The sequence below is a fragment of the Hoplias malabaricus genome, chromosome 6, assembly GCF_029633855.1.
Source record: "Hoplias malabaricus isolate fHopMal1 chromosome 6, fHopMal1.hap1, whole genome shotgun sequence".
NCBI classification, from domain to species: Eukaryota; Metazoa; Chordata; class Actinopteri; order Characiformes; family Erythrinidae; genus Hoplias; species Hoplias malabaricus.
The window spans coordinates 42,791,708-42,800,644 of NC_089805.1; positions in this window are offsets into that span (position 1 = coordinate 42,791,708).

Sequence of the window (8,937 nt, forward strand, 5' to 3'; positions counted from 1 at the left end):
TTATATATATTATCTTTAATAGTTTCTCATTAAAGATATTATTGTTTTTTTTCTCAATTAAATCTGCACTGATAAATGTCTTATTGTGCATTTGTGTTGAATAAAATTTTAAGGTCCAGTCACTGCCCTCAGACTCCATTTATTACAAGAGATTAGTTAAATTCGCATGTTTATAAAAGTGAAAACAGTATTAGTACCAGTGTATACTCTCAAAGTAAACAGAAGACAGTTTATTGGTGTGAAACATGAGCTGAAGTTCATTACGTGTTGAATAAATGTCTTAAGGACACCTGACTGGAAATAACTGTTGTATAAATAAATGATACAATCACAAAACAAATGTCAGTGAATCAATAGTTTAATTTCAGATCATATACCTCTCTCTGAAAAAAAGAATAAAATAAATAAGTAAAATAAATGAAATAAATCATTTTTTGAGTCCCTGGGAGAATCACTGATCCAATGCTAAAAGTGAGAAAAAAAGTGAGTGTTATGAGAAAAAAACATCTGCATATTGTTTGATTTCAGTTTCCAGAAATAAATTTGCAAAATGAACACTTCCACTTTGTAAATACAGAAAATAAAGCTAATAAGAGCCATTGCTCTATCTTTACTCATGAAATAGCAATGGCTCTTATGCAACAATCAGGGAAATGCTGCTGAAAGGTTCTTCCCGTCAGAAAACACCAGTGTTCACTACATTTTCTAACGTGAACTGTTAACTTTTCAGCGATGTCTTTAATACTGACACAATCAGAAATGTTTTGTGTTTAAAGTTAAAGCATTTTGCTATTTCCTTTTTTCTTAATTTAGACAGGTGTTAGATATAAACAAATACTCTAATTGTAAAAGTAGAAGATTTGATCAAACGTTCCCTCAAGGAAACAACAGCGACTCCTGTAATGATGGCTTTTTCTTTATGTCTTTCCACTAATCTTTTACAACGGGAGTGTTTATAACATCTGTGTAATGTGTATAAATATATTCTCTCTTTTTCCCCGCAGGAGATCTAAGTGATAACAATCAAAGTTACCCAGAGTCTCCACTTGACTGAGTAATGCAGAATTTAATGATCACTAAACTCTGATGTCTTGTATCTATGTAATTGTTTAGTGAAGTTTTAGTGATTTAAAAGCATGGTATGATCATTCAGCTTGCCTGTGATGGTTGTGACCTTTGGTTTGACCTGTCACGTGTTGGGAATACACCTGCAGACCAGTTTTATTGCTCAGTTTGTGCCGCACAATAGAACTGAAGTTAATTTTGATGTTATTTGCTTAGAATTCATTCAATCATTCATTCATTCCTTATCTGTAACCCTGTGCCCCCTCCAGGGTGTGTTCCCGCCTTGCGCCCAATGATTCCAGGTAGGCTCTGGACCCACTGTGACGCTGAACTGGATAAGGGTTACAGATAATGAATGAATGAATGAATGACTGCTTGGTTATACATTCTGCTTTGACTGCTGCCCTCTAGTGCACATGTTCTTGTTACAATAAAGCGGGTTGGGTGATAATTATGTGAACCTCTGCATTTGACGCTTGTGTTACAACACAGATCTTTGGAGAGGAACCAGACTTTGCTTGTAGAATAAGCGTGGGAATATTTGTCCTGTAACTGAGAGTGTGTGAGGCTGTCTCACCCATAACTTAGTGCTGTAGTGCAGTTCACACACAGGTTTTTTCTAATGGAAACTATTCTAAGAATTATAGAGGAAATTACAGAAGGTCAGAAAAAAGCAGAAAACACATTTGCAGAGAAGTAAATACGGAGTAAACTGCTGGTGGTTTCAGACTTGTGATTTCCACATTCTCCACGTCATAACTTTTGTATTATACAAAGGTGTCATGTGAAAGTTGGAACTGTCCTCTTTACATTGGAGCGATGTAAAGAAATATGAAAGGGAATATGAAATATTGTTTATTTGTACAAATAATATAATGAATACATTATGCTTCAAATAAAAGGCGGGTTGTTAAGATGATTCTGAATCTGTGAAGCGTTAAACAGTCAAGTGTTCAGATTTCTATTTATTATATGAAGTATAACCATTGTTTTAAAAATTGAAAGAAATCATTGTTTCACTTGTAATAAAATATGTCTGTGTTTATACAACTTGTTTAAAGCAGGCATCAGTGAAGTCATGAGATTATCATGAAAACATCAAGCCCTTATTTATTTTTTTTATTTTTGTCTACAATCGTTCTATCAAATACAATCCACAATATTTTTCAGTAATAAAATAAACCCTATAAATTAGGACTTTATATTTACAGACGCCTCAACCCCACTAAATGACACATAATGTATTGTTTCTTGTTTTAATGCTGTGGCAACATTGTTCTAACAACAGTCGAATTGCGAATAAAGCTATTTGAATTTGAATCCGAATCTAATGCATGCGATACACAACACCGGCCACAAGAGGGCACCCTAAGCTTTTTTTGACACCTCATTCAAAGTAATGGAGCACTGTTTGACAACTTTTTTGACACACTGGAAATATATTACAATCATTTTACAAAAAGGACACATAGTTACACACCTAGTAAGTCCGTTATTGCTTGTCAGAACCTAACAGTGCCCAATGTGGCGTGTCATGGCCCAAACATAAGCCATGCAATGTATAGTGTGGAACGAGCTTCCAAGCACTATCAGAGCAACAGAAACCCTCTCCGCATTCAAGAAATTGTATAATTGTATAATTTGTGCTGTAGTTCGAATGTTAGATCCTCTTTTGTAAGTCGCTTTGGATAAAAGCGTCTGCCACATGCATAAATGTAAATGTAAATGTAAATATTAGTAATTCATAAAACAGAGTATTTTTTTTTTACCAGAAAAACACTTGTAGATGCCCAAAGAAACACTTTGAGACACCACATGTGATCTTCTAATTAGACTTAGAATAAATATCAAATAAATAAAGTTGGTACACCCTAAACCTTCTCTGGTAAAGGTTTACATTTAGAAATCCACATCTGAGACACAAACAGGATCCCGAATGATGTCTCTACAGTCATATAATGTACAAAAATTACTTCAAGAAAAAAAAAAAAAAAAAAAAACTAATTTAGGAGTAAACCGGAAGCATATGTAAACAACATTCTTATGTTAAAAAACACATATTTTTAATACTTTAAATACCAACTTTCTTAATTTATTCCAAGTAGTTAGAAAGTATTCATATATATATATATATATATATATATATATATATATATATACACACACACACACACACAGAGAGAGGCCTTTTGTGTACATAGAAAAAGTCTTAGACCTTTGAGGTCAGCACATGAAAAATTGCAGCAAAAACAATACTTTGCTTTTATATTTTGGTTCAGTGTAGTTTAAATAATACTATAATGGTAATAAAACTCTGTGTTTAAAATATTTTACCGCTATTATTAATGGACTATAAGTTAGCAAAAGCCAAAAATAATAATTAATCAGAAGGACCGAAATAAATAATGAGTGTCTGAAGGTCTTCAGTAGCATGTTTCCTGTCTGTATCTGTATAAATAAGTCTCCTTCACTGTTTCCTAGTGTGAGAGTTTCGAGGTGGTGGAGTGAGGTGAAGCAGTTAATGGAGCTCATCTACAACCAAAGATAAAAGATGTCATAGTTCCTCAGGTAAAGTCTCCTTTAGTTGTTTATTCATTGGTTTCGTTTGGAAATGTTTTTTTCAAAATCATGTGACAGTGGGTGCACCCTCAAGGGGATTTTTTTCAGTGCCTAGGGAAAATAATTGTGCCATTTTAGGTAACACTTTATTTTAACCACGGCTTCTTAACAATTGATTTATTATTAACAAGCAGTTATTTCACGATTAACAAACAGTTAATATTTACTTAAAATTTAAGTTTAACAATATTTATTAAAGGGCTTACAAATGTGTTATAAATGTATTACTGCAGTTTAAATATTTTTTTGTAAGCTGCAAGGCATACATTATTTATTGTAGACATCAACGTTATCTGTGTTTACAGATATTTTTCTTCTTTTATCTTCATGGTGTAAAAAGATTAAAAGACACTTTTTTTTTTACTGCAGTTGAAAACCTAAGTTAGAACATTGTCAGTTTCTATATTACGAGCACTTTTCTGTTAGTAAGTGCTCATTAGTGTTGTGGAATTAACCAAAATAACCTACATTAATAAAGTATTTTATATACATTAATAAAGTATAATAAAGGCCATAAACTATAACCCCATATTCTATAATATTTGTAGATTTGTAAGTTGCCCCATTGTCATACGCCCCATTTAAGTTCCATGACTTATATTATATTCTTATATTTTACACAGTTTTATAATGAAATCTTATAAATATTCACCTGCTACAGAACACAAATGGACTTATCATCACTGTGTTATATCTTTAAAGGTACACTATTTGTACCAAACAGTAATGTACTGGTACCACACCGTTTTTCGGAGAGTTGTTGAGGACCTTGGTGTGGGTTTGATCTTGACTTTAAGCAAATTTAATGCAAATTAATTCTGATCTTAAAAGTTGTTTCTCAAAACACAGGTGAGTTTCACATGAAAGTTAAATAACTTAACACTCCTCAGGATTTGGAGATTATACATGCCCTCATTTCATCCTGAATCTTCCAGGTCCCTGAGAACTTCAGATCAGAAGCTCCTGGCTGTTCCATGGTCTCAGGTGAAACCGAACTTTTGTAGCTGCAGCACAGAGACTATGGATCAACCTGTCACTGGACTTTGGACATTAAGTCCAGCCCCTCTGATACAGTTTTTAAAACAAGACAAAAATGTCTACTTAGCTCTACTTAATCTTTTTGAACAATGGGGATGTTGGTGATTATCTGTACACTGGTTTGTGTGTTAATATTGTGTTTTACACATTTATCTGCTGGATTATTTTGGTTGGGAGATTCTAATTCCTTTTTTTTTAAACATTAAAGTGTTTCTTCTTCTCAGACAGTTCTGCTCTCTTGGACTGGTGCCTCTTTTACAAGAATGTTCTAATATATTAAATACAGTGGTGGAAAAAGCTCACAAACCACGTACTTGAGTAAAGTACATATACTCAATGTAAAATATTACTCCAGTAAAAGTCCTCTGTTTACATTTTCACTTGAGTAAAATTACAAAAGTATTTACCTTTAAATGTACTGAAGTATCAAAAGTAAAAGTATGATTTATTACGGCCGTAAAGTCCTTTTATTATTTTTGCAACAAGACTTGATTAATCAACTCATTTTAGGTAAAAGTACTTCAAAGTGTCAGTTAAACAGTGCAAGGGAATGAAGAGTATGATGTAAATGCAAGATGCAATATTTATTATAAATAAAGAATAAACAGAGAAGCAAAACTGATGAAAGGTTAAAGACAGAAATAGAACAGAAAGACCAGGAAATGACACTACAACAAAATGAGATAAAATCACAAAGAAGTGATGAAAGATAAACTAAGGAACTAAAACTAAACTAAACATAGATATGAGCAACAGAAAATCTAAAACCGTGCAGTTAGAGAGAAACTCCTAAAATAGAGAGAGAGAGAGAGAGAGAGAGAGAGAGAGAGAGAGCATAATACAAAAAAGCACTAACACTAAAAAGCAACCAAAGGAATATAGACCATAATATAAATCAAATACCAAAGATAACAGAAGGGCAGAGACTAGAACTAGGTAGAGAAGGAAAGACAAATATACAAAATATAAAAAACAAGAGGATAAATATGAGACAGCACAGGCAAAAGGACAATGAGAGAAACACGTGGAGCAGTCACATGAGGAAGGCAGCATGGCTATGACCAACCATTATATAAGCACTTGGACAAACCGTTAACAGGAAACACATGGGAAACGTAGACAGAGAAACTAAAGGCACAATGAAGGGAAAACCCAGGAGTACACCAGCATTTTAATACAATGTCATTAGTCTGACAGTGATATCTATTAAACGTATCATAAAGCATAAAACAATGAAGGCAAAACTTTGTAAAATTATTATTTGCAAACAAGCCGTTTTGTTAAAAATTTACAGCAGACACTTCCGGTGGACCCTAGGTTGACAAGTATATTTATTCATCTACAGACGGATTATGCTTGTCTGAGGCAATCAGAGATTACTAAGAGATCTACAGGGTGGGCCATTTATATGGATACACCTTAATAAAATGGGAATGGTTGGTGATATTAACTTCCTGTTTGTGGCACATTAGTATATGGGAGGGGGGGGGGGACTTTTCAAGATGGGTGGTGACCATGCGGCGGCTATTTTTAAGTCGGCCATTTTGGACCCAACTTTTGCTTTTTCAATGGGAAGAAGGTCATGTGACACTTCAAACTTATTGGGAATTTCACAAGAAAAACAATGGTGTGGTTTTAACAAAACTTTATTCATGAGTTATTTACAAGTTTCTGACCACTTATAAAATGTGTTCAAAGTGCTGCCCATTGTGTTGGATTGTCAAGCTGTGCTCAGCAAAAATGATTAAATTTGGAACTCAGTTGAGGGGATTGGTAGGTGAAGGAGCACATTGAGGAACTTCTTTACCCATGTAACATGCCTCTTATACGGGAAGTAGGGCCAGATATGCCTAGGGTGTCAAATTCCAAGTCCTTGGCTGAAGTCACAGTAGGGGTTAGACTGACTTGCAGTAGAAAAAGCCCCTGAGTGGATTAGATTTGCAGGCCTGTGATAACTTAGATCTGTCTTGGCTGACACTCCTCTATCAGGACATCAGGAGCAGTACCTTTGCTTTTATGGAAAATGAGGATTATATAAAATGCTGTTAAAAATAATGTCACCAACAAATAGTTACATTAAGAATTAACTGTATTATTTTCTCAAATTTATTTTCTCATTTTACTGGTGTGTTCATTTTACCCATATGGTATAAAACCTTTCAAACCTCAACACAAACACCTTTCTTTGTACAGAAACAAGATGTGGAAATATGGTATATATCTGAATAATATTGAAATTTACTTTAAGTCCTTGTAAACAGGGGTCTAATTTGATAATGTGCTAAACATTCAAGACATGTTTCCTTAAAAAAGTTTAAGTGATTACTGTGCAGGAATGTTAGCAATTGTTTGTGGATGAAGGTAAGAAACAATAGATGTGTCTTTTAAAAGGATAATAAGATGTGTGTTGAAGTTTGTTAGGAAATGGGATGCACTACAAAGCTGATAATGTGCTATAGATGGTACTGATTGTATGTAGGTAATAGGTAATATAGGTAGATAATATTTCTAGGAGATTGTGTAGAAGTGTGTGCGTGTGTGTGTGTGTAGGCTGCTATAATGCTATATTTAAAGTTATTTTAAGATGACTCTTACTAAGAATTAGTGGTTACTGGGGTGTCTGTTGATAGCGGCTAATGTGTCTCTAGTAACCTGGTGTTTCTAGATGATTGCTATATTGTTTATAGGTATTTACTGGTTGTAAGGCAAGGCAAGGCAAGTTTATTTATAGAGCACCTTTCGTACACAATGGCAATTTAAAGTGCTTTACAGAGCGATACAGAAAGATTACAGTAGAATTCAAAAAGTAAAAGAAAATAAAAACAAGATTACAGTAGAATTTAAAAAGAAAAAGAATATAAAAACAATTAGAAAGTATAAAATAGAATTAAAACACAATATTAAAAAATGATTAAAAGCTATTCAGTAAAATTTAAAACAATAAAAAAACAGAGTAATAAAAAAGGACAGTTATTAAAGTGGTACTAGAAATAAAATAAGTAAATCTACATTTTTAGTTTGATCTAAGTGCAGCGCTACTGAAATGCACAGCAGAACAGGAAGGTCTTTAGTCTAGATTTGAAGAAAGTAATATTTGGGGCAAATCTGATATCTTCCGGGAGTCTGTTCCAGGTGCAGAGAGCATAGTGACTGAAAGCTGCCTTCCCCTGTGTAGTTCTGACCCGAAGGACCACTAGCTGACCAGTCCCGAGTGATCTGAGGGGCCTAATGGGTTCATACACTTCTAGCAGATCTGAAATATATTTTGGTCTATGGCAGTTTATTGATTTATAAAAATTAATAGCGCTTTAAAATCAATCCTAGGTTAATTGGGAGCCATTGCCGTGACCTGAGGACAGGAGTGATGTGCTCGGTCCTCTTGGTTCTGGTAAGAGCTCTAGCTGCTGCATTTTGAATAAGCTGCAGCTGCCTAACTCTGGACTTGGGAAGTCCAGTAATTTTGATATAATCTTAAATGCAGATTTTGTTATTGACTTTATTTGGCCATTAAAGTTGAGATCTGAGTCCAGGATTACGCCAAGATTTCTGACATGGTCTTTAGGCTTTAGAGCTCTGCTGTTAAGCTGATTAGTGACCTCAAGTCTTTGCTCCTTGCTGCCAAACACAATCACCTCTGTCATATCTTTGTTTAGTCGAAGAAAACTGTCCCTCATTCAGTTATTTACTCATTCTAGGCAGTTGCAGAGAGTGTCAATGGGATTATAGTCACCTGGTGACAGAGTTAAATACAGGGGTTTGACAATGATACTGAAATTATGGCTAAATTGGACCAGCCTGGTGACCAATCTTCATTAACTGCACATTGCACCAGTAAGAGCAGAGTGTGAAGGTTCAATTAGCACAGGGTAAGAGCACAGTTTTGCTCAAAATATTGCAATGCAAACTACATTATGGGTGACATACCAGAGTTCAAAAGAGGACAAATTGTTGGTGCACGTCTTGCTGGCGCATCTGTGACCAAGACAGGGAGTCTTTGTGATGTATCAAGAGCCACGGTATCCAGGGTAATGTCAGCATACCACCAAGAAGGACGAAACACATCCAACAGGATTAACTGTGGACGCAAGAGGAAGCTGTCTGAAAAGGATGTTCGGAATTGTATCCAAAAAACATAAAACCATGGCTGCCCAAATCACGGCAGAATTAAATGTGCACCTCAACTCTCCTGTTTCCACCAGAACTGTCCATCGGGAG